The sequence below is a fragment of the Schistocerca gregaria genome, chromosome X (genome assembly GCF_023897955.1).
Source record: "Schistocerca gregaria isolate iqSchGreg1 chromosome X, iqSchGreg1.2, whole genome shotgun sequence".
NCBI lineage: Eukaryota > Metazoa > Arthropoda > Insecta > Orthoptera > Acrididae > Schistocerca > Schistocerca gregaria.
Window position 1 is genome coordinate 387,900,349 of NC_064931.1, and position 27,465 is coordinate 387,927,813.

The 27,465-nt window shown below is 38.6% G+C and overlaps 2 long non-coding RNA genes across 14 annotated transcripts in view; both read left to right on the forward strand.

The window, feature by feature from the left end:
* Nucleotides 1–499: 499 nt before the first annotated feature.
* Nucleotides 500–11,261, forward strand: LOC126298773 (uncharacterized). Its single transcript, XR_007552676.1, has 3 exons — nt 500–779; nt 2,906–3,101; nt 3,192–11,261. It is a non-coding gene; the product is annotated as an uncharacterized LOC126298773 (long non-coding RNA).
* Nucleotides 11,262–11,276: 15 nt separating this feature from the next.
* Nucleotides 11,277–27,465, forward strand: part of LOC126298771 (uncharacterized) — a 32,102-nt gene continuing 15,913 nt past the window's right edge. For 2 of the 13 annotated variants that reach the window (XR_007552664.1, XR_007552663.1), the window contains exons 1-3: nt 11,838–12,263; nt 13,760–13,998; nt 19,905–27,270. This is a non-coding gene — a long non-coding RNA (uncharacterized LOC126298771). Of the gene's footprint in view, nt 11,600–11,837; nt 12,264–12,873; nt 12,928–13,425; nt 13,999–15,410; nt 15,538–16,380; nt 16,508–16,977; nt 17,478–17,947; nt 18,577–19,904; nt 27,271–27,465 lie in introns of those variants that run through there. The other 11 variants (XR_007552666.1, XR_007552672.1, XR_007552670.1 and 8 more) reach the window with 11 other exon arrangements.

A 27,465-nucleotide genomic window follows, 5' to 3' on the forward strand; every position in this document is an offset into this window, starting at 1 on the left:
GCTGGAAGGTAAACAGATGTAGAAAGCAAGACATAGTGCGTGGTGTTAAAGGATCTGGAGGGTCTTATATAAATTCGGAGGGTGGAGATCCGTGTAACATCTAAAGAGCGGAGGATGGGGCGGATCAGGATTTTGTAGGTGTTGAGAATATTGAAGAGAAACAGCCATTGTGCTGACTAAATCAGAAACCGGAAGAGCTGATTTCCAGACGCCACTTGTGTACAAGAACTGACAATGGGAAAAGCGGTATCAGACCGGTCTAACATGACTGATTTGGGCATTAACATGTAAACACGACAATTATTTGCCTGTTTCCCTTAATGTTAATAAAACGTTACGACAAAACTTGCTGCACTCAAAGTGACCTGGCAACGAACCTAGGTCATGTTATCAGAAGACCGCAACAGGTCTCACCCTATTGATGGCACCACTGGTCGCTATCGTTCTCTTTTCGTAACGTAGCGACCTACTAGATGGCTCTGGTGCAAGTCCAGGCTGGACCGGGGAACTTCAGTTCAAGGTCGGTGGATGCCTATTGATGTCTGCTGTGTGATCAATAAGCCGTGATAGACGTTGGTTCCGTGACGACGGATGCAGCATCCGTTGAGAAGTCTTTTCTGTACTGAGCTTTTAGAGAGTGAAGTAAGCGTTGTTTCGAAAATGTTACACGATTTTCGAACTCAAGTACGAGCCAGAAATACAACAGCAGTATTATTTATTGGTACAAATATCGCAAAAGTGAAGTGGAAGTTGCCTTGTCTTCAAGGAGAACTAATTCGGTATGGATCCTTCAGTTTTGTACGAGACGTAGTGTATTACCTCCGTTTATTAAAACCGAACCCATATAATTTAATGTGTAGTCCCTTTTTATTGTTTAACCCAGAAGATTATTATTGTTTGTTCTGTATTGCTACCCTTTAAGTATAACCTATCTCCCTCAATTCCGTTCTATCCGTTTTCTAGCCTAAGATTTCTTTGATGCTGCTCCATTAGTAAACGTATTCGTATTGTTTTAAGCTACGAATAAAGGTACTTGTAAACCAATATTCGTGTAGTAAGTTGTTGTTAGTGGAACAGTTTCTAATACCTGAGCTGTCGAGTGAAAGATTATAAAAAATCTGTAGCACTGCAAACTTGTGCTAAACTTTGTATAAATACAACGTTGCCATAAGTCAACTGTGTAAAGCTACAGCTGTTTTATCCTTGTGTCAACATAATCCTTGATGTCACCATATCTCGAAGAATTGTGTGTACCGTATTGTCTTAATCTGTCATTTGGTTTATCATATCTATTACCTAATATGTAGACTCCAGCGCCGCCCCCCCCCCCCCCCCCTCCACCCAAAAAAGAAATGTTTTGAAGATACCAACTTAATATATTTCTTTGGAGGTATAAATCACATTTTTCTATTGAGTCATGGAACCCAGCAGAAATGTAAGATATGTCTTATGTGAAAGCACATACTTTGTATTTACATGTGGACTTGCATCTCATTTGCACCATCACTCTTTCCTCTGCATGCTGCAATGTAATGAAATTAAAATAATCATACATCTATCTTCATATTTGCTCTTAGCATAGTCTTGTAATCATTACTTAAAACGTAAATTGGAGACTATAGCATCATTTCAGTATTCTTCTGCAATACTGTTGGCTCAATTTATAACTAAAGAAACAATATTTCCCAAGAATGCAAACATTCAAGTAGTGCTCATGTAAGGCACTTGACCATAATCGTAACACTCCCACATTGAAACAGATAAACTTGCTTATAAATTCCTCAAACTTTATCCTTCACAGGTAGAAGATGAGAACTGGATTTCACACTAGGTTGCATACAAATTTTGTTCACTATTTTTCGTTGCAAATAACCTATATGTTTTTCTAATAGTTATTTCCTTGTAATCTCAATGTTAGATGCCCACAAGTGAGAAACTATAAGTTCAGAGTATTGTATTTTGGTCTGAACATTACAGTCTCTGCTGCGAGTAAAGGCTCTAGATAAATCATTGTGGCTAGAGTCCTCAGTAAATACTTTTCTTAAATGTGGTTTATCTTGTAAAATTTATTTATACTTTCCACTGAAAAACAGTGACTGGTGTAAATTGAAACTAATTCTAGGGACAGCTACAGTCATTGTAACGTTGTGACGGACAGTGGAATTAAATGCAACAAAAAACTTGTAGAATTGTAATCTTAAGCAAATGTAAAGTGAACTAAGTGTAATTGGGTTTATATGTTAGACTAGTATTGTAAACACTCATTGCAAGCTAAACACAGCAGTTTTACTATGGAATTCCAAAAACCCACATGGAATAATTGTTGGCTGATTACTGTGGGGAGGATATAGAAAGAGTTGTTAGTGTCTGATCTTGTTTTTGAAGTACTACACTCTTTCGGTATGAGGTCTTCTCATAATGGATCAACATCTGTTTATTTATTTTATTTATTTAGTGCTCGTATTATTAAATTCATGATATTGGACTTCTCAAACTACAAAAAAGTATAAAATATTATGTATTTACATCATGTATAAAATCTTACCATTCGTATCAACACATCTTCATAACAGAAGCATTATTACGCTTAATTAGATTATAAAATATATATGTACATACATATAAAATGAAAGCTTGTGAGACACTTTGGCTGATTTTCTAAAACTATTAAATACAAGTACTTTAGTTAAATAGGCATAGTAACATACGACACAAACGTTAGGTGCATAAGTAGATACATACATGGATAAAAGAAGTTGTTTTACCTAGAAATGGTTTGATAATTATGAATTTTTGTTTAGAGGGTTATGTTGTCAGAAGGAAAGGCATTAAATATTTATATTTGTCTAATCAGATAAGAAAGAGGACTTTTTACTGTAATTAAACTATGAAAATTTGTTTTCAGGCATGAAAAGACAAGTAGTAAATGCTACTATGTGGTGAGTATTTGAAAATACAAAAAAGTAGCTTGATGAAGACTGAATTCCTCCTCCCCCAGTTGGAGGAAAAGAGGACAGACCAATAAGGAGCTGGAAAAGTCCCTAAGGGCTTAAGTCCAGGTGTTACACATAGTGTGCCATGGAGAACCACTGAAGTTCTGTGTTAGTAACTACAAACATTTATGTATATACTGTGTGTACATAGGGAATGTGTCATTTTGCAAAATAATATGATGGTTTTCTTTCCCGTAGCTGCTTGACCAGACGTGTAGAGTGGAGTGTTAAAATATGTGGTTATCAGTAAGATCTGATTTTAAGAAGATGAAACTATTCCACCTGCAAGTCTGCATGACCAAGTTGATGAGAGTGAAGTTTCAGATAGTAAAACAAAAACTGTATGATTTGGAATACACGTTCGTGTGTTGCAGAGTGGTAAGTTACATCTTTGATGAAAAAGTCTTTTCTAATTTTTTCAAAAATTACCACAACAGTAAGAATATTGCCCCTCCCCCCCACCCCCTCCCCTTTTGAAAACTTTACAGTTACAACAATTAAGAAATCTGAGCCTGTTTCATGGTAGTATGAGCAGGCTTATGTTGCAGAAGTGATACTGCATTGCAAATTAGACAAAGTGGAGATAATTACAGTTCAAATTCAATAAGTGAAAGATGAAAATTGGACAAAAAGAGCAATCAACTGATTAAATGTGGTCAGCTGTAATGTAATGATTTTGTTCTCAGTTTGGTGTACTTGATAAAACAAGGCAATTGAGGTGGTTGTATCGTCACTCACTTTCCCATCCAAGCAAAACAGCTGTTAGTACCAAAAACCAGTGACTTTCCATGTACATTGTGTGATTAAAATGTCTTGCATTATTATAAGAATTTTGTGTATAACACTGAGTGGTCCAAGTTCAGTGAATCGTCAGGGAATTTTTCATTAATAGTCCAGGTCCTTGCCATACAGATTTTGGCAACTCCAACGTACCAAGGCAAATGCAAGACCACCAGCAATCATCCCTCCCTCTCCTTCATCCCTCCGCACCTTCCCAACTTCACTTTTGTGGGTCATGGTCCTGTTTATTTTCCATACAGTGTCAGAGCTAAGTATGTTTTAATACAATAGGACACGAATTATTGCTGTGGAATAGGTAAATATATGTCTTCAGGAAACATAGATACTCAGTGGATTTAATAGCAGGGTAATAAGGATGTAGAAGCAGCATGTTGTGAGATATTCTAGTCTGAACTTTGTGCTGTGGGGATAACTGTTGACAAATACTTCATAGACAGCAGCCCTCATGGACCTTGTTCAGAAAATATATTTCAAACTCTATGACTATTATGAGGATTAATTTGAGATATCAACACATTAAATAATAGGTACAATGTTAATGAGCTGCAGGTGCAACATGTGTGGACCACATGAAATACCAGAGGTGTAGAGCCAAAAACTATTTTGAAACATGATGATTTAAACCAAATGCAAATATTACAATGTGTCAACAAATCTTCTGAGGTAAGTAGTGATACAGCATTCGAGTACCTGGAAGAATTTGTGTTGCTTCATAGTGAGTAAAAATTTTGTTCTGTGAAGTGGTCTTTGGGTTAAACAACAGCCTCTATTTTTGTGTTGTTGTTGTTGGTGGTGGTGGTTGTGGTGGTGGTGGTGGTGGTGGTGGTGGTGGTGGTCATTTGTGCAGACTTACGCGTAACAGGTAATTAACCAATCGTTGAGATAGTGCCATTTGTTTACTATGTAAAGCAAACACCGCTAATTCATATCTTTTGGTAAGTATCATTTTTGCTGTGAAATTCCAAAAGAAATTGGATGTGAAAGTTAGTGAAGTGAAACTTACAGTATGTGGTAAACAAGAGAATGGAGTTAAAAAGATAGTGCCTTTTGTTTACTATGTAAAGCAAACACTGCTAATTCATATCTTTTGGTAAGTATAATGCCAAAAGAAATTGGATGTGAAGTGAAACCTACAGTATTTGGTAAGCAAGAGAATGGAGTTAAAAACTTGTTGGAGCTAATAACAAAGGTAAATAGCATTGTTTTATGTCATCATGGTTCAAAATATGTGGCAAATGACCAACAGTTGCATGTAATGCATTTGTACTTTCGAGTTGGTGATAGGTGGAGGTAATCAGGGTTATAGACCAAACATGCGTTGTTTCTTTGCTGAAGATTAGTTAGAGTATATTTGCTGAGTCCTGTTGTCTTACACCTTTCCTTTATCTTGACATGTTCCTGCCCTTTTTCAACCTCTTTACGAAGATACAAAATTGCACCATGCTTTGCTAGTAGCGAGTCACTGGTTCATTGGCATTTCACCCAAGGTTATCCTGTTATTTATTTAGGTGTTACAAATTGTGGGATACCATGCTGCATTGTTTTCACTTAGACCATGCCAAAAGGATTGCAGCCTATTGCACTAAGACATTAGATGGCGTTAAACCATGATCAGTGTGGGCTAAGTGAATATAACATGGTTAATCACATTCAGGGTTTTTAGAACAGGAAATAGTTGATTTTTTTTTGTACCTATGTAGGTATGTGATACTCCACAAAGGCATCTGTATTAGGTCCAGAAACAGGTGTGTGTGTGTGTGTGTGTGTGTGTGTTTTTGAATATGTCAGAGGAAATGAATCGTACTTCCACTGACTGTTCTCTAAAATTAATTGTAAATTTGCTCCAGCATAATGAGCAAAACAATCAGTGAATAAATGTAACAGGCAACTGCTTCAGTGGCGTATGATTTATTTCTTTTTTGCTACTGGGAAAAAGGTTAAAATTACTTACTTTTACAGTTGCCCAAAATGGACAAGCAGGTATGTGATGAAACACTTTGAAGATTATTACATCCTGTTGTAGTATTGTGGCTAAGGACATTCCAGGCATTAACAATGGTACTCATTTACTGCCTTAGGAATCTGAAAGTGTATTCATGTGTATGTCGAGATACCAAAACCGTGCGACTCAAATCTATAGTTCAGTGTCCATACCTTACAGTTAGCATAACAGTGTCAGTCACAGGTAAAATTTGATTGACAAAAGTAAACTGTTGGAAGTGCCAAGCATAAACAAACACAAAACTGTTTGAGATGCTGCAAATTCAGTCAGATGATTCATTGTTCAAGTCATTGTATGAGGAGGAAGGCAGTGAAAACCAAGAACAAAATTTCCTGTGAAGACAAAATTGTGGTATTACAGCAGTTTGATATCAGAGTTTAGTATCTGGAGTGTTAAGTGTGTTATGCGTGGTTCACTTGATTTAAAGGCGAGAGTGTGTAGTAGGATCTGCTGTAAAATAATTCTTGGAACAGTTAACACTGTAAGAAATAATAATTTAAAAAAACATATTCTGTGAAGTGATGTGAAACAGAGAAAGAAATTTGTTTTGGTGCAGTAGGTTGTAAAATTATTTTCATTCACTGCATGCAGAGTTCAATACTTGAGGGAACCTGAATGTGTTAATACTGGATATTGGCTTCACACTGCAACTTAATGGTGTTGCGGCATGTGGCGTGTAAGCACAGTCAGAGAGAGAACAAAACACTGACAACATCTTTAAATGTCTGCATTAGTTTTTGGAATGTAGATGGTGGTGACAGAGTGATCTGTAGCATTGACTAAAGTCAACATTTGGTTGAAATGTGACAGTTTGGTTGTGAGTTTTGAACGTGGTATTGAATGTTTCAGTGAATCCAGTCTTTCAGTAACATGGCGAAAAGGAGAAACAGTGATGCAACGTGGCGTGAAAATTTCATAGTTTGTGAATAGTTGGGATGTGTGTTTGTAACAATATACAGTACAGTAGGTAGTCTTCTTCAGAGAGTGTGTAATACATCGTGCTGTTAGCTACAAACTACATGACAGCGAAGTGTTTTATTTGTGAAGCAGTTGCTACAGTTTTGAATGTTAAAGAAACCTAGTATTTTCATAGTCATATGTAATATTGGAAGCAACCACAGGTTAACTGCAAGAATATAACGAGTGTTGCTATACGTTCTGAATTTTATGCATCTATGTGGTTGAAGTGTGAACAGTATGCTGGTGGTGGTGGTGTTGTGGGACTTCATAAATGTGCAAACAGAAAGATTTTGCCAAAATTTCTTGGTTTTAGGAGTGTGTTGTGGTTACAGACTGATAGTTTATACAACCTGAAGTCTAGATAAGGTAGAAAACTGACAGTTTGGTTGTAAGTTAACAAAGCCAACAAATATGTATGCAAAAAGATTTGGTGACATACAGATCTATAGCATAGCTGCAGGCCCATGTTAGGTTGAAAGGTGACAGTTTCGTGTGATATAACGAGGGGTATACTCAAAGCAGATAATAAACCAACTGAACCATAAGGTGTAGAGAGTACTACTACTTCCTTCGTCTGATCATGAAGAATCCATTCAGCTGTGTGTGTGTGTGTGTGTGTGTGTGTGTGTGTGTGTGTGTGTGTGTGTCCTCTAGGTATATCACTTTGATCTAGTATGAAAGTTCTTGCTCTGACAAACTTTAATTTTGTTGTGAAGCGTGTGGTGTTTCTAATGATTGTCAAGAGAATGGAGGTTTGCTTAAAGTTTTAGATGTAATACAAGACAGGATTATTCAAAACTAGCATCAATTAGTGTATGAGTGGTAACTGCTGCAGTGCAGATTAACTCACAGTTAATTGGAAGAAGTGGGATTTTTTTCGTCTCAAGAATGATGTCTGAACTGCAACAGTGTTTTTTTTTTTTGTGAGAGCAATTAATAATGTGCTTTATTGAGTACTCGCATCTCTCTGTCTTGCCTGGTGTTGTGATGTGAATCTTACGCTTTTACTTTAACAATGAGGGATTGGGGAGCAAGTGCATTTTTTCTTATAATAGAGTGGAATGTAAGAAGTGTCAGATTAATGTAATGGTATGTTTAACAAAATGAATTGAGGGGAATCACTGATAAAAATTAAAATAGGCTTTCTTATGCCATTGGTGCTAAGGTCTTGAAAGACATGCTGTTGTTTAAGTTTATGCAGTATCAGGTTCAGTTATTTTCACTTGGGATATCGCAGAGTGGTTGCAGTGCTGTGCTCAGTAATGTAGTGAAAAGTGCAGTTGTTGATTTGATGTGATGAACAAATCACTTGTGACACCTTGTTGATATGTGAAGAAGCTTGTGAAGTGGCAGTGTTAAAACTTGTGCGATATTATATAGTGAAGTTGTGTTGCATAGTGTAAAGAAAAATTGTTCAGTAGTTCATATGGGATGTTGTGTGCGATTCATATGTGTAACATGCCAGTAAATAGATAAAAAACATATTCTTAGTATATGATACAGTGGATAGGAATGCTGTTACTAATCTGAGTGAAACCTTCAAATAACCAGTTGGCTTGAGTTGATGGAAGTAGTAAATAGTGCAATGTGAATTTTTTTAGAGGCGATTTTGAAGGAGGAATTAGGTAGACATGAATACATAAATAGAATTTAGTACTGAGGTGAGTAAGCAGGGGGTCTACCAGTGATTTTGATTATGGAATTCCCAGTGTATGTCCATTTTGTTAAAAAATGTACATCAATTAGCTACAGATTTTTCACTCAGAATTTCCATCGACTGTTATTTCACTATTTTCTGTATGGTGCACACAGGGACATTCAATTTTATCAGTTTTCTCCCATTATACGTGCACTTTATAAACTTGATTTGAGGAGATAGTTGTGGCGTAATGTGCTATTCACATCACATACACAGAGTGCATAATGGAACTGTGCACATAGACCCTAGACAGTCAGCTATTAGCAGAAAGCCACATGTGTCAGTGACGTTAATAGACCTGAAGCTCCTTCTGATGGTGGCTGAATTTCGTATGCAGTCAAAGGATGCAGAAACAGCTCGGTGTGTATTCTAAGCGAGTGTGTTGTGCATTAATAAACGCCAAAGTCAGTAAAAAATTGTGAAAATGTATAATCTTCACACATGACTGCAAACTGGTCAGTACTAATAACAGTGATAATACTTTTCTCCCTTCATGCTGTGCCACAGTTTTTTGAGTTTATTAAACATGTGTTAATTTTGTAGACTTCATAAAGCTGTGACTTCAAATCATTTTTAATACGTTAACCGCATGAACTGTGGAACCTTCATTTATGATCTGTCAGAGAAGAGTTACAGAAGACAGATCAAACTGTGGTTAAATGAAGATTTTCAACATTGTAATGGTGAGTTCATTGAAATGGTGAGCTTCACTGTTTTGAACAGGATGTGTAAGAGACAATGGCTTTACTTTCACTTGTAACGCACCAGAAGTGAATGACACACAGAGAAATGATGTGTTGTGTGACAGTGGGCAGAATAATCAGTGGTGTATGTCAGATTTCTTGTAGTGTTGGAAATAAATAGGCCAAAGACTAACAGCAGTTGACTGGTTCAGAAGTGAAGTTATCATCACTTTTTTTTGTGTGACCCCAGTGGTGAGGAACAATGCCAGTGAAACAGTGTGAACATCACATGACACATTTGATAGTTAATTTCACAATAAATGTGCACATGAAATATCTTGGGCATTTATAACATACAATTGTGTGCATCAGGAGGGAGGCTGGGAGTGGGTTTTATTAAAACAAAAAATGTCGTCTTTATTATGTTGTCATGTACCGTGAATCATCTGTGTTAAAATGTGGAAGAAAACACTCAATGTGGTGTGATTTGTTTCGCTTGTCATATAATGTTTCATTGAATGGTAGTAATAGGAAACTCATTCCTAGGGATATAGAAGTGTATCAAAAATTTGTTTCACTCATCATATATGTGATACATTGGATGGTTATAATAGGAAATACATTCGTAGTGATGTAGAATTGAGTCATAAAAAGTGCATGTTCACCACAAACAAGGAACATCGTGAATGAAATTAACGATGAACTAAATGTTTCAGTACAGAATATAATTTGAGTTAATGTTAGCTGGATGCAAATATAATTTGGAAGGGCTTCACATTTCATTTTCATTCACTGCAGCTGGAGCATCAGGTCATGATTTGTGCACATAATTTCACTATATTTCAGAAGTTTCACAAGTTAGCTATGGATGATGGAAAAACTTTGTTGTTTCATTTTTCAGTGCACATCCTTCGATGATATTAAAGTGTCCTCGTTGCCTCAGTGAATACATATAATAACTTTGGGTTTCTTGTAGAGTTTGGGTTTGGTATAGAATGGTGTGGGGAGTATTGTCTGGTCAGATGTTAGATGAAGCTTTCAAGAGGCTGCCTGTGCAGTCTCAAGCTGTTGCCAGCCTGAATTTTCTTCTATGGATAGCAAAGCAGAAGTGTGGGGTCCAAAATGTGTATAGTTTCACAGGTGTGGTAAGATATGGGTGGTTGAATGTCCTTCTGCTCCCACAACTTAACAGTAGTGGACTGGTCTGGGGATCTGCCTTGCTTCTTTCATACTTCAGTACCTGCTCCACTAATTTTGCTGTTGATGAGGGTATGGTATATTTCATACTTAGTTCAAATTTCACACTGATCTGGTCCCACTTAGCAAATATTGCAAGAACGTGAGAGTGTGATTATTACTTTTAAAATTATGTACGTAAATTCAGTAGGAGCAAGTTGAAAAAATACACCTCTGTCATACACAGTGCATGATTTGTAACCAGGCTTGCTAATGCATGATTGAAGTTTAAATAACGTATGAGTGAAGTGTAGAATTAAGTTGAAGTTACTTGCATGTGATTTCCTTTACACGGGCAAGCAGGTATAAATACTGATTTGAAATTCCATTGTTTTCAGTGATGTTAAGGTCACTGGCTGCACAGACAGTATGGGCTTCATCCAAATTCAGATAAGGCTTGCATCTGATTGCTGTTGAACAGATAAGCATGTATAAATGGTGGGTACTTTGAAATTCCGTTGCCTCCGGTGACCTCATGGTCGGAGACTGCACAGATAGTGGGGGAGGAGTGCGTTTGATCGGAATCAGTTGATACTTGCGTGTGGAGATTTAAGATGAGATGTCTTGCATATGATTTCTTTTGAAAAGGCAAACATGATATATGATGAGTACTTCAAAATTCCATTGTCTCACTTGACCTAATCGTCGTTGACTGCACAGGTAGTGTGGGAGAAGGGTGTTTGATCTGAATCAGATGAGACTTGATTGTGGAGATTTTAGTCGTGGTGTCTGCATTGTGGGGTCTTTGGAAGGGACAGACAGGAATATATGGTTAGTACATCGAAATTAAATTATCTCTGGTTACCTCATGGTCGGAGACTGCATAGATAGTGTGCGAGAAAGGTGTTCGATCTGAATCAGATGAGACTTGAGTGTGGAGATTTAAGTTGAGGTGTCTTGCATATGATTTCTTTTGAAAAGACAAACAAGATATAGGATGAGTATTTCGAAATTCCATTGTCTCACGTCACCCCATCGTCGGTAACTACACAGGTAGTGTGGGAAAAGGGTGTTTGATCTGAATCACATGAGACTTGCGTGTGGAAATTTAAGTGGAGGTTTTTTGCATGTGATTTCTTTTGAAAGGACAGACAGGAATCTATTGTTAGTGCTTCGAAATTATATTTTCTTCAGTTACCTCATGCTCGGAGACTGCATAGCTAGTGTGGGAGGAGGGTGTTTGATCTGAATCAGATGTGACTTGCGTGTGGAGATTTAAGTTTAGGTGTCTTGTATATGATTTCTTTTGAAAAGACAAACACGATATTTGATGATTACTTCGAAATTCCATTGTCTCACGTGACCTCATGGTTGGTAACTGCACAGGTAGTGTGGGAGAAGAGTGTTTGATCTGAATCAGATTAGGCTTGCATGTGGTGATTTGAATTGAGGTGTCTTGTATATGATTTCTTTTGAAAAAACAAACACGATATATGATGAGCACTTCGAAATTACATTGTCCTATGTGACCTCTTGATCAGTGACTGCACAGGTAGTGTGCGAGAAGCGTGTTTGATCTGAATCATATGAGACTTGCGTGTGGAGATTTAAGTTGAGGTGCTTTGCATATGATATCTTTTGAAGATACACACACGATATATGATGAGTATTTCGAAATTCTATTGTCGCACGTGGCCTCACTGTCGTCGACTGCACAAGTAGTGTGGGAGGAGCGTGTTTGGCTGAATCAGATGACACTTGCGTGGGGAGATTTTAGTCGAGGTGTCTGCATTGTGGTTTCTTCGGCAGGGACAGACAGGAATATATGGTTAGTACATCGAAATTAAATTATCTCCGGTTACCTCATGGTCGGAGACTGCATAGGTACTGTGGGAGGAGCGTATTTGATCTGAATCAGATGTGACTTGCGTGTGGAGATTTAAGTGGAGGTTTTTTGCATGTGATTTCTTTTGAAAGGACAGACAGGAATCTATTGTTAGTGCTTCGAAATTATATTCTCTCCAGTTACCTCATGCTCGGAGACTGCATAGATAGTGTGGGTGGAGGGTGTTTGATCTGAATCAGATGTGACTTGCGTGTGGAGATTTCAGTTAATGTGTCTTTCATGTGATTTCTTTTGAAAAGGCCATCACGATATATGATGAATACTTGGAAATTCCATTGTCTCACATGACCTCATTGTCGGTGACTGCACAGATAGTGTGGGAGAAGCGTGTTTGGCTGAATCATATGTGTCTTGCGCGTGGCGATTTAAATTGAGGTGTCTTGCATATGATTTCTTTTGAAAAGAGAAACTAGATATAGGATGAGTATTTTGAAATTCCATTGTCTCACGTGTCCCCATCGTCGGTAACTACACAGGTATTGTGGGAAAAGGATGTTTGATCTGAATCAGATGAGACTTGCGTGTGGAGATTTAAGTTTAGGTGCTTTGCATATGATTTCTTTTGAAGAGACACACACGATGTATGATGAGTATTTCGAAATTCCAATGTCCTATGTGACCTCTTGATCAGTGACTGCACAGGTAGTGTGCGAGAAGCATGTTTGATCTGAATCATATGAGACTTGCGTGTGGAGATTTAAGTTGAGGTGCTTTGCATATGATTTCTTTTGAAGAGACACACACGATATATGATGAGTATTTTGAAATTCCATTGTCTCACATGGCCTCACCATCGTTGCCTGCACAGGTAGTGTGGGAGGAGAGTGTTTCGCTGAATCAGATGTGACTTGCGTGTGGAGATTTAAGTTAAGGTGTCTTTCATGTGATTTCTTTTGAAGGGACAGACAGGAATCTATGGTTAGCATGTTGAAATTAAATAGTCACCGGTTACTTCATGGTCGAAGACTGCACAGATAGTGTGCGAGAAAGGTGTTTGATCTGAATCAGATGAGACTTGCGTGTGGAGATTTTAGTTAACGTGTCTTTCATGTGATTTCTTTTGAAAAGGCCAAAGCGATATATGATGAGTACTTGGAAATTCCATTGTCTCACGTGACCTCATTGTCGGTGACTGCACAGATAGTGTGGGAGAAGCGTGTTTGATCTGTATCATATGAGACTTGCGTTTGGAGATTTTAATTGAGGTGTCTTTCATTTGATTTCTTTTGAAGGGACGGACAGGAATCTATGGTTAGTACTTCGAAATTAAATTGTCTCCGGCTATTTCATGGTCGGAGACTGCATAGGTAGTGTGGGAGGAGCGTATTTGATCTGAATCAGATGTGACTTGCGTGTGGAGATTTAAGTTAAGGTGTCTGTCATGTGATTTCTTTTGAAGGGACAGACAGGAATCTACGGTTAGCATGTTGAAATTAAGTAGTCACCGGTTACTTCATGGTCGGAGACTGCTCAGATAGTGTGCGAGAAAGGTGTTTGATCTGAATCAGATGAGTCTTGCGTGTGGAGATGTAAGTGGAGGTTTTTTGGAATCTATTGTTAGTGCTTCGAAATTATATTCTCTCCAGTTACCTTATGCTCGGAGACTGCATAGATAGTGTGGGAGGAGCGTGTTTGATCTGAATCTTATGTGACTTGCGTGTGGAGATTTAAGTTGAGGTGCTTTGCATATGATTTCTTTTGAAGAGACACACACGATATATGATGAGTATTTCGAAATTCCATTGTCTCACATGGCCTCACCATCGTTGACTGCACAGGTAGTGTGGGAGGAGAGTGTCTCGCTGAGTCAGATGTGACATGCGTGTGGAGATTTAAGTTAAGGTGTCTTTCATGTGATTTCTTTTGAAGGGACAGACAGGAATCTATGGTTAGCATGTTGAAATTAAATAGTCACCGGTTACTTCATGGTCGAAGACTGCACAGATGAGACTTGCGTGTGGAGATTTTAGTTAACGTGTCTTTCATGTGATTTCTTTTGAAAAGGCCAACACGATATATGATGAATACTTGGAAATTCCATTGTCTCATGTGACCTTATTGTCAGTGACTGCACAGATAGTGTGGGAGAAGCGTGTTTGGCTGAATCATATGTGACTTGCGTGTGGAGATTTAAATTGAGGTGTGTTGCATATGATTTCTTTTGAAAAGAGAAACTAGATATAGGTTGAGTATTTTGAAATTCCATTGTCTCACGTGTCCCCATCGTCGGTAACTACACAGGTAGTGTGGGAAAAGGGTGTTTGATCTGAATCAGATGAGACTTGAGTGTGGAGATTTCAGTCGAGATGTCTGCATTGTCGTTTCTGCATTGTCGTTTCTTTGGAAGGGACAGACAGGAATATATGGTTAGTACATCGAAGTAAATTATCTCCACTTACCTCATGGTCGGAGACTGCATAAATAGTGTGCGAGGAAGGTGTTTGATCTGAATGAGATGAGACTTGCGTGTGGAGATTAAAGTTGAGGTGCTTTGCATATGATTTCTTTTGAAAAAACAAACACGATATATGATGAGTATTTCGAAATTCCAATGTCCTATGTGACCTCTTGATCAGTGACTGCACAGGTAGTGTGCGAGAAGCATGTTTGATCTGAATCGTATCAGACTTGCGTGTGGAGATTTAAGTTGAGGTGCTTTGCATATGATTTCTTTTGAAAAGACACACACGATGTATGATGAGTATTTCGAAATTCCATTGTCTCACATGGCCTGACCATCGTTGACTGCACAGGTAGTGTGGGAGGAGAGTGTTTCGCTGAATCAGATGTGACTTGCGTGTGGAGATTTAAGTTAAGGTGTCTTTCATGTGATTTCTTTTGAAGGGACAGACAGGAATCTATGGTTAGCATGTTGAAATTAAATAGTCACCGGTTACTTCATGGTCGAAGACTGCACAGATAGTGTGCGAGAAAGGTGTTTGATCTGAATCAGATGAGACTTGCGTGTGGAGATTTTAGTTAACGTGTCTTTCATGTGATTTCTTTTGAAAAGGCCAACACGATATATGATGAATACTTGGAAATTCCATTGTCTCACGTGACCTCATTGTCGGTGACTGCACAGATAGTGTGGGAGAAGCGTGTTTGATCTGTATCATATGAGACTTGCGTGTGGAGATTTTAATTGAGGTGTCTTTCATTTGATTTCTTTTGAACTGACAGACAGGAATCTATGGTTAGTACTTCGAAATTAAATTGTCTCCGGCTATTTCATGGTCGGAGACTGCATAGGTAGTGTGGGAGGAGCGTATTTGATCTGAATCAGATGTGACTTGCGTGTGGAGATTTAAGTTAAGGTGTCTGTCATGTGATTTCTTTTGAAGGGACAGACAGGAATCTACGGTTAGCATGTTGAAATTAAGTAGTCACCGGTTACTTCATGGTCGGAGACTGCTCAGATAGTGTGCGAGAAAGGTGTTTGATCTGAATCAGATGAGTCTTGCGTGTGGAGATGTAAGTGGAGGTTTTTTGGAATCTATTGTTAGTGCTTCGAAATTATATTCTCTCCAGTTACCTTATGCTCGGAGACTGCATAGATAGTGTGGGAGGAGCGTGTTTGATCTGAATCTTATGTGACTTGCGTGTGGAGATTTAAGTTGAGGTGCTTTGCATATGATTTCTTTTGAAGAGACACACACGATATATGATGAGTATTTCGAAATTCCATTGCCTCACATGGCCTCACCATCGTTGACTGCACAGGTAGTGTGGGAGGAGAGTGTCTCGCTGAGTCAGATGTGACATGCGTGTGGAGATTTAAGTTAAGGTGTCTTTCATGTGATTTCTTTTGAAGGGACAGACAGGAATCTATGGTTAGCATGTTGAAATTAAATAGTCACTGGTTACTTCATGGTCGAAGACTGCACAGATAGTGTGCGAGAAAGGTGTTTGATCTGAATCAGATGAGACTTGCGTGTGGAGATTTTAGTTAACGTGTCTTTCATGTGATTTCTTTTGAAAAGGCCAACACGATATATGATGAATACTTGGAAATTCCATTGTCTCACGTGACCTCATTGTCGGTGACTGCACAGATAGTGTGGGAGAAGCGTGTTTGATCTGTATCATATGAGACTTGCGTGTGGAGATTTTAATTGAGGTGTCTTTCATTTGATTTCTTTTGAACTGACAGACAGGAATCTATGGTTAGTACTTCGAAATTAAATTGTCTCCGGCTATTTCATGGTCGGAGACTGCATAGGTAGTGTGGGAGGAGCGTATTTGATCTGAATCAGATGTGACTTGCGTGTGGAGATTTAAGTTAAGGTGTCTGTCATGTGATTTCTTTTGAAGGGACGGACAGGAATCTACGGTTAGCATGTTGAAATTAAGTAGTCACCGGTTACTTCATGGTCGGAGACTGCTCAGATAGTGTGCGAGAAAGGTGTTTGATCTGAATCAGATGAGTCTTGCGTGTGGAGATGTAAGTGGAGGTTTTTTGGAATCTATTGTTAGTGCTTCGAAATTATATTCTCTCCAGTTACCTATTGCTCGGAGACTGCATAGATAGTGTGGGAGGAGCGTGTTTGATCTGAATCTTATGTGACTTGCGTGTGGAGATTTAAGTTGAGGTGCTTTGCATATGATTTCTTTTGAAGAGACACACACGATATATGATGAGTATTTCGAAATTCCATTGCCTCACATGGCCTCACCATCGTTGACTGCACAGGTAGTGTGGGAGGAGAGTGTCTCGCTGAGTCAGATGTGACATGCGTGTGGAGATTTAAGTTAAGGTGTCTTTCATGTGATTTCTTTTGAAGGGACAGACAGGAATCTATGGTTAGCATGTTGAAATTAAATAGTCACTGGTTACTTCATGGTCGAAGACTGCACAGATAGTGTGCGAGAAAGGTGTTTGATCTGAATCAGATGAGACTTGCGTGTGGAGATTTTAGTTAACGTGTCTTTCATGTGATTTCTTTTGAAAAGGCCAACACGATATATGATGAATACTTGGAAATTCCATTGTCTCACGTGACCTCATTGTCGGTGACTGCACAGATAGTGTGGGAGAAGCGTGTTTGATCTGTATCATATGAGACTTGCGTGTGGAGATTTTAATTGAGGTGTCTTTCATTTGATTTCTTTTGAAGGGACGGACAGGAATCTATGGTTAGTACTTCGAAATTAAATTGTCTCCGGCTATTTCATGGTCGGAGACTGCATAGGTAGTGTGGGAGGAGCGTATTTGATCTGAATCAGATGTGACTTGCGTGTGGAGATTTAAGTTAAGGTGTCTGTCATGTGATTTCTTTTGAAGGGACAGCCAGGAATCTACGGTTAGCATGTTGAAATTAAGTAGTCACCGGTTACTTCATGGTCGGAGACTGCTCAGATAGTGTGCGAGAAAGGTGTTTGATCTGAATCAGATGAGTCTTGCGTGTGGAGATGTAAGTGGAGGTTTTTTGGAATCTATTGTTAGTGCTTCGAAATTATATTCTCTCCAGTTACCTTATGCTCGGAGACTGCATAGATAGTGTGGGAGGAGCGTGTTTGATCTGAATCTTATGTGACTTGCGTGTGGAGATTTAAGTTGAGGTGCTTTGCATATGATTTCTTTTGAAGAGACACACACGATATATGATGAGTATTTCGAAATTCCATTGCCTCACATGGCCTCACCATCGTTGACTGCACAGGTAGTGTGGGAGGAGAGTGTCTCGCTGAGTCAGATGTGACATGCGTGTGGAGATTTAAGTTAAGGTGTCTTTCATGTGATTTCTTTTGAAGGGACAGACAGGAATCTATGGTTAGCATGTTGAAATTAAATAGTCACCGGTTACTTCATGGTCGAAGACTGCTCAGATAGTGTGCGAGAAAGGTGTTTGATCTGAATCAGATGAGACTTGCGTGTGGAGATTTTAGTTAACGTGTCTTTCATGTGATTTCTTTTGAAGAGGCCAACACGATATATGATGAATACTTGGAAATTCCATTGTCTCACGTGACCTCATTGTCGGTGACTGCACAGATAGTGTGGGAGAAGCGTGTTTGATCTGTATCATATGAGACTTGCGTGTGGAGATTTAAGTTGAGGTGTCTTTCATTTGATTTCTTTTGAAGGGACGGACAGGAATCTATGGTTAGTACTTCGAAATTAAATTGTCTCCGGTTATTTCATTGTTGGAGGCTGCATAGGTATTGTGGGAGGAGCGTATTTGATCTGAATCAGATGTGACTAGCGTGTGGAGATTTTAGTTAACGTGTCTTTCATGTGATTTCTTTTGAAAAGGCCAACACGATATATGATGAATACTTGGAAATTCCATTGTCTCACGTGTCCCCATCGTCGGTAACTACACAGGTAGTGTGGGAAAAGGGTGTTTGATCTGAATCAGATGAGACTTGCGTGTGGAGATTTCAGTCGAGATGTCTGCATTGTCGTTTCTGCATTGTCGTTTCTGCATTGTCGTTTCTTTGGAATGGACAGACAGGAATATATGGTTAGTACATCGAAGTAAATTATCTCCACTTACCTCATGGTCGGAGACTGCATAAATAGTGTGCGAGGAAGGTGTTTGATCTGAATGAGATGAGACTTGCGTGTGGAGATTAAAGTTGAGGTGCTTTGCATATGATTTCTTTTGAAAAGACACACACGATGTATGATGAGTATTTCGAAATTCCATTGTCTCACATGGCCTGACCATCGTTGACTGCACAGGTAGTGTGGGAGGAGAGTGTTTCGCTGAATCAGATGTGACTTGCGTGTGGAGATTTAAGTTAAGGTGTCTTTCCTGTGATTTCTTCTGAAGGGACAGACAGGAATCTATGGTTAGCATGTTGAAGTTAAATAGTCACCTGTTACTTCATGGTCGAAGACTGCACAGATAGTGTGCGAGAAAGGTGTTTGATCTGAATCTGATGAGACTTGCGTGTGGAGATTTTAGTTAACGTGTCTTTCATGTGATTTCTTTTGAAAAGGCCAACACGATATATGATGAATACTTGGAAATTCCATTGTCTCACGTGACCTCATTGTCGGTGACTGCACAGATAGTGTGGGAGAAGCATGTTTGATCTGTATCATATGAGACCTGCGTGTGGAGATTTAAGTTGAGGTGTCTTTCATTTGATTTCTTTTGAAGGGACGGACAAGAATCTATGGTTAGTACTTCGAAATTAAATTGTCTCCGGTTATTTCATTGTTGGAGACTGCATAGGTATTGTGGGAGGAGCGTATTTGATCTGAATCAGATGTGACTTGCGTGTGGAGATTTCAGTTAACGTGTCTTTCATGTGATTTCTTTTGAAAAGGCCAACACGATATATGATGAATACTTGGAAATTCAATTGTCTCACGTGACCTCATTGTCGGTGACTGCACAGATAGTGTGGGAGAAGCGTGTTTGGCTGAATCATATGTGACTTGTGTGTGGAGATTTTAATTGAGGTGTCTTGCATATGATTTCTTTTGAAAAGACAAACAAGATATAGGATGAGTATTTCGAAATTCCATTGTCTCACGTGACCCCATCGTCGGTAACTACACAGGTAGTGTGGGAAAAGGGTGTTTGATCTGAATCAGATGAGACTAGCGTGTGGAGATTTCAGTTAACGTGTCTTTCATGTGATTTCTTTTGAAAAGGCCAACACGATATATGATGAATACTTGGAAATTCCATTGTCTCACGTGGTCTCATTGTCGGTGACTGCACAGGTAGTGTGGGAGGAGAGTGTTTCGCTGAATCAGATGAGACCCACGTGTGGAGATTTAAGTTGAGGTGTCTTTCATTTGATTTTTTTTGAAGGGACAGACAGGAATCTATGGTTAGTACTTCGAAATTAAATTGTCTCCGGTTACCTCATGGTCGGAGACTGCATAGGTAGTTTGGGAGGAGCGTGTTTGATGTGAATCAGAAGAGACTTGCGTGTGGATATTTCAGTTAAGGTGTCACTCATGTTTTCTTTTTTTTTGAAAAGGCAAACACAATATATAATGTGTACTTTGAAATTCCATTACCTCACGTGACTTCATTGTCGGAGAGTGCGCAGGTAGTGTTGGAGAAGCGTGTTTGGCTGAATTAAATGAGACTTGCATGTGAAGATTTTAGTTGAGGTGTCTGCATTGTGGTTTCTTTTCAAGGGCAGACAGAAATATATGGTTAGTACATCAAAATTAAATTATCTGCGGTTACCTCATGGTCAGAGACTGCACAGGTAGTGTGGCAGGAAGGTGTTTGTTCTGAATCAGATTAGGCTTGCGTGTGGTGATTTACATTGAGGTGTCTTGCATATGATTTCTTTTGAAACGACAAATACGATATATGACGAGTGCTTCGAAATTCCATTGTGTCACGTGACCTCATCGCCGGTGACTGCACAGGTAGTGTGCGAGAAGCCTGTTTGGTCTGAATCAGATGAGAGTTGAGGGTGGGGATTTAAGTTGAGGTTTGTTGCATGTGATTCCTTTTGAAGGGACAGACACGAAGATCTGGTTAGTACTTCAAATTTAAGTTCTCTCCATGATCGTCGTGGTCGGTGACTGCACAGAGTGTGTGGGAGGAGCATGTTTGATGTGAACCAGATGATACTAGCGTGTGGAGATTTAATTTGAGGTTTCTTGCGTGAGGTTTGTTTTCATTTGACAAACACGAATATGTTGTGAGTACTTCGGAATTCCACTGTTTGCAGCTGACCTCACAGTTGCTGCCTTCACAGACAATGTGGACAAATCATACTTGATCCGAATTTAGTCGAGGTTGGCAGGTGTAATCGTAACTTGCGTTACTAAGCATGTGACTTGATTAACAGCTTCATGAATTTTTGTTTCGGAGTTAAAATATTTTAGTGTGCCATTCATTTATTTCCTATAGATTGGAACTAGGTAAGTGCATAAGAAAGAAATTGCTTGTGTTGGTACTGTGTCAGATTAAATGTAGTTTTATTGTTTGAGTAATGGGGTCAATGAATTACAATATTTTGTTATAATATGTGTGAAAGTTCTGTATGACCACATTACTGCTTTGCTGTTTCTTACTGCTTTATACTCTTAGGGATTTAGAGGACATCCGGTGTATGATGGAACTATACAGATAGATGGTAGACAGCCTGCAGTTAGTTTAATGTCACGTGACCATGTGAGGTTGTTAAAATTTAAGCTCCTTCTAGAGGCTTATGAATATCGTAGGTTGTTACAGTGTGCAGATACACCACTGTGTGTATTGAAAGCATAAGTGTTGTGCATTAGTGGATACTAATGTGGGTAATTAGATGTGAAACCTCAGGATCTTCACACATGATAAGTTTACAGTCAGTATAATAAAAGTGATAATACTTGGCGAGCCTTAGTTGTGGCAAGAGGTGATTTTCATTTTGTGTATTGTGTTAAGTGCCTGTTAATTTTATGGACGTTATGAAGCTGCAACCATATTTAATTTTAAATAGCTTAACCATATGAGCTACAGAACTTTCTTTTATGATCTGTCAGAGTACAGTAACAGAAGCCAGAGTGATCAGTATTAAATGTAGACTTCCAACAGTGTAATGGTGAGTTCATTGAAATTGTGAACTTCAGTGTTTTGAGCAGTTTGGGGTAAAAGACAGTGCCTTTTCTTCCACCTTTAATAGGCCAATGGTGGTCAATACTCATTGAAATACTGTGTTCTGGTTTCGTGGACAGAACAATCACTGATATTCCTGATATTTCACATAGGTTTGGAAATGTATAGCACAGTGTCTCAGATTTCATTTAGGTTTGGAAATACATAGCAATAAGTCCAGCAGTAGTTGACACAATCAAAAGCAAAGTTATCACCACTTTTTCTGGGTTGAGCTCAGTAGAAACTGTGTTCTTGGACTCAACTGTTGAGGGACAATGGAAGTGAAACAGTGTGAACATCACATGTCATGTTAGACTAGTTAGTGTCGCAATATTGACTATGTGTAATATCTTGAGCATTTATAAAGAATAGTTGTATTTGTGAGGACAGAGGTTGGGCGTGTGTTTTAACAAAGAAAAGAAAATGTGTCATTATCATCATGTTGTGATGTAAAACATAGGGAGTGTTGTCTGGTGAGATGTTAGAGGAAACTTTACTGAGGCTGCCTGTGCAGTCTCAAGCTGTTGCCAGCCTGAATTATCTTCTATGCTTAGCAGAGCAGGAGTTTGGGGTCCAAAATGTGTATTGTTTCGCAGGTGTGGTAAGCAATGGATGTTTAAATGTACTCCTGCTCCAACTTAACAGTAGTGGACTGGTCTGGGGATCTGCCTTGCTACTTTCATACTTCAGTACCTGCTCCACTAATTTTGCTGTTGGTGAGGGTATGGTATATTTCATACTTAGTTCAGATCTCACACTGATCTGGTCCCATTTAAGAAATATTGCAAGAATGAGAGAGCAAGATTATATATAATGTGTGTCTGTGTGTGTGTGTGTGTGTAGGAAAATTCAGTAGGAACAAGTTGAAACAATGCACCTCTGTCTTACACACAGTGCATGTTTTGCAACCAGGCTTGCAAATGCATAATTGAAGTTGATATTACATACGAGTGAAGTGTAGAATTAAGTTGAGGATACTTGCGTGTGATTTCTTTTAAACGGGTAAGCAGGTATAAATAATGATTTAAAAATCCATTGTTTTTGGTGATGTTAAGGTAACTGGCTGCACAGACGGTGTGGACAGTGTGTGCTTGATCCAAATTCAGATGAGTCTTGCATGTGATTTCTTTTGAAAAGACAAACACGAATATATAATGAGTACTTCGAAATTCCATTGCCTCCAGTGACCTCATGGTCGGAGGCTGTACAGATGGTGTAAGAGGAGCCTGTTTGATCTGAATCAGATGAGGCTTGCGTGTGGAGATTTAAGTTGAGGTTTCTTGCATGTGATTTCTTTTGAAGGGACTAACACGAATATATGGTGAGTACTTCGAAATTCTATTGTGTCCACTGACCTCATGGTCGGTGACTGCACAGATAGTGAGGGAGGTGGGTGTTTGATCTGAATCAGATGAGGCTTGCGTGTGAAGATTTAATTGAGGTTTCTTGCGTATGATTTCTTTTGAAGAGACAAAAACCAAAATATAGTGAGTACTACAAAATTCCATTTAATTGAGGTTTCTTGCGTATGATTTCTTTTGAAGGGACAAAAACCAATATATAGTGAGTGCTACAAAATTCCATTGTCTCGGGCGACCTCATGGCCGGAGACTGTACAGATAGTGTGGGAGGAGGTTGTTTAATCTGAATCAGAGAGACTTGGGTGTGGAGATTTAAGTTGAGGTTCCTTGCATGTGATTTCCTTTGAAGGGACAGGCAGGAATATATGGTTAGTACTTCGAAATTCCATTGTCTCCAGTGACCTCATGGTCGGAGGCTGCACAGATAGTGTGGGAGGAGCGTGTTTGATCTGTTCAGATGAGACTTGCGTGTGGAGATTTAAGATGAGATTTATTGCGTATGTTTTCTTTTGAAGGGACAAACACGATTGTATGGCGAGTACTTCGAAATTCCACTGTCTGTGGCAGCATTCCTAAGCATGTGACTTGATTAACTGGTTCAGGAATTTTTCTTTTGGGATTGAAATATTTGACTGTGGCATTCATTTATTTCCTGTAGACCAGTAGTAGGTAAGCACATAAGAAACAATTGGCCCTGGTTGGTACTGTATCAGAGTAAATGTACTTTTATTATTTGGGTAATGGGGTAATGAACTACAAAATTTCGGGAGAATGTGTGTGAAAGTTCTGTATGACCACATTTCTGTTTTGCTATTTGTTACTGCTTCAAACTCTTAAGGATTTTGAGGACATCCAGTGTGTGGTGGAACTATACAGATAGATGATAGACAGCCTGCTATTGTCTTAATGTCACGTGAGCCAGTGAGGTTATTAAAATTGACGCTCCTTCTAGAGGCTTATGAATGTCGTAGGTTGTTACAGTGTGCAGATACACCACTGTGTGTATTGAAAGTGTAAGTGTTGTCCTTCAGTGGATACCAATGTGAGTAATTAGATGTGAAACCTCAGGATCTTCACACATAAGTTTACAGTCAGTATAATAAAAGTGATAATACTTGGCGAGCCTTAGTTGTGGCAAGAGGTAATTTTCATTTTGTGAATTGTGTTAAGTGTCTGTTAATTTTATGGACGTTATGAAGCTGCAACCATATTTAATTTTAAATACCTTAACCATATGAGCTACAGAACTTTCATTTATTATCTGTCAGAGTACAGTAACAGAAGCCAGAGTGATCAGTATTTAAATGGAGACTTCCAACAGTGTTATGGTGAGTTTTTTGAAATTGTTAACGTCATTGGTTTGAGCAGGTTGGGGTAAAAGGCAGTTTCTTTACTTCCACTCACAATATGCCAAAAGCGAACAATACACAGAGGTGTAATGTGTTGTGGTGCAGCGGACAGAACAGTTAGTGATGCATCTCAGATTTCTTATGTTTTCGAAAATAAATAGCACAAATACGAAAAGCTCGTTACTGGGTCAAAATCAAGGTTACCAACACTTTTCCTAGAACAAGTTTAATAGAGACAGTTTAGTGGGACCCACCTATTGACGAACATTGGCAGTGAAAGTGTGAACATCACATGACACATTTGAATTACACAGTGAATGTCTACATGAAATATCTTGAGCATTTACAGAATATTATTGTTTTTGTGGGGATGCAGGCTGGGAGTGTGTTCCATTAAAAATGAAGTACATCATTCTTGAAAATTTCTCAGGTATTCAGCCAAGTAGCATCATCCAAAAGGCGCAATATTTCAGCAAGCTGACTTCTTGCCATCTAAAGGAGTTCTTGGTGTTTCACCAAGAATGCCTGAAGATGGCAAGAAGTCGGCTTTCTGAAATATCGCGCCTTTTGAATGATGCTACCTGACTGAATACCCGAGAAATTTTCAAGATTTCTGTATACCGGGAAAACCTCAGATCATACATCATTCTTATCATATTGTGACACACTGTGAAAGCATCAGTTTTAAAATGTCGAAGAAAACACTAGATGTGATGTGATGTGATGTGATGTGATTTGGTTTGCTCTTCATGTGACAGTATATTGACTAGTTGTAACAGGAGACACATTTTTTAGTCTTGTGGAAGTGTGTGAAAAATATTGGTTTTACCACAAGCAAGAAAACATTGTGAATGAAATGTTGATGACCCAAATGTTTCAGTACACAATATAATATGAGTTAATGTTAGCTTGATGCAGAGGTACTGCCTCCTACTCTATGATGGACACAAATTTAATGTGTTGTGTATCAGAGTAAAAATTTCAGTGTGGTGATTTTAAAGTGCATTTCGTGTGGTGTGATAGTGTGGTTACAAGCTGTGGCAGTTAATATGTATTTGAGATAAGGCTTCAAGAATGTGAGCAGAACATATAGTAGCATCTGCTATATACATTTGACACTCACCTGTCAGAAGAATGAGTGTTTTTGCACAGAGTTTGATGTATTGTGTTTTTGCACAGAGTTTGATGTATTGAAGATCTGACAGTCATGTTATTGGTCATGAGGAGCTGAAATTGCTGTAATTTTGTTCAGTAATACAATATGCATTGGAAGACAATGATGAAAACAATTATTGATGTGACACATAGTGGCAATGATGTGCAGTTCTTAAAAATTAAGTGCAAGATTTTGTCAGTGAGATGGGGTGATTGGGAAACATTACTACAGTATTTTAGCTACAGTGTATCATAACTGATTATTCAAATTGTGATAATTCAGCCTGTCACCAGATACTACAGTGTGTACACGTCCATTCATATTGACTGCTGTAACTATGCTGCCACTTGCCTTTGGTTACTGTAACATGGTTCTCAAGTCTGATTCCATCTCGATTCCCACTTACTGTGTAATGCCATGTTGCACACTTGCCATGTATGAAAGGACTTTAGGAACTTTTTGGCATATCACTTGTTAATCATGCAAGGCTTTACCCAAAAAGGCAGATCAGCATATTATTTGTGTAATGGTTATTTCAAAAGCAGTTTTGTTATGCTTGTGGCTGTTGTATTGCATTAGTGTGCACCTTCTTTGCATGTTTCAGGTGTGAGGCTACCTGGAGCTGACAATGTGCAACTTTGAGGTTACCTAACAGCACTGAATTTTATTCAATATCGGCGTCGAGTTGTTGGTGCTCCTGTAATAAATACTGCTGTTGTTGTCAACATTCTTATATTATGTCTATATGAGCCAAACAAGGTGGAATTTAAAGAGCATATGAGAATACAGACCAAATTGAGTGTCATTTGAAAAGCATGTAATCTTCCACAGTAGTTTCAAAACTGCACTAAAATATTGTTGCAGTGTAAAATAACAGTGACATTATAACAAGGAAAATTAATTAAACAGAAGTTTGAAGTGATGAAATAGCTTCACATATCAGAAAATAATGTAATTGTGTTCAAATTTAAGTCCTTGGCATAAAAGATTTTTTGAAAAATATGTGGATACGAAGAATCACATAACATCTCAAATGTGGAATTACTGGCACATGGCAGAAAGAAAATAAAATAACTTGCTGTCATGATAAAGGCTTTTTAGGTCATAACTTTTTTTTCCTGTGCTCGGCAAAATCAATGGACTTATTCTTGACCTCAAAGAAGATGAATGAAAAATGGTAAATTGCAAACCTCATGATGAGAGATGACTGTAACAGATTGTAACTTTTAAGAAAATTGCTACAGCCCGTGCAACACATTTTAATTGTAAGAATTAATGGATGAAGAGATGCTGATTTGAGTATTATGTGAAAAATTTAGGTTCATTGGAGCACTTTTTAAGAAGAGGAATTTGATTACAAAAAGTTGAAGAACTGAGGTGTCCTTGAAGTTCGTAAATCACTGTGTTTTCACATGGCCTGTATTTTTGGAAGGAGTAGATGTAGTCTCTTTGATATTTTCTACTCTTTTATTGCACTGCAGTTTGTTATACTTATTGATGCACTCAATGTTAGAAAGTAGTTAATATTCATATGAATTTATTTCCAGCATGAAAAACATAGCCTACTATGGACCTGTTCACCTTACCTAAAAGAGGAAAAGGAGGAAATGCCATCAAGGTAAATAGATCATGTGTAAATATACCTACAATGCCTTGAATGGACAACATAATAGAATTCTGCAATGTGCAAGTTTACAGGGGCCGAGGGACGGGGGAGGGGGGAGGAGGAGGAGGAGGGTCAGGGTCAGGAAATTGTGCAAGGGGAAGCGGTGAATGAAATTATTGTATATTGTCCCTCAGGAGTCAAAAAGTA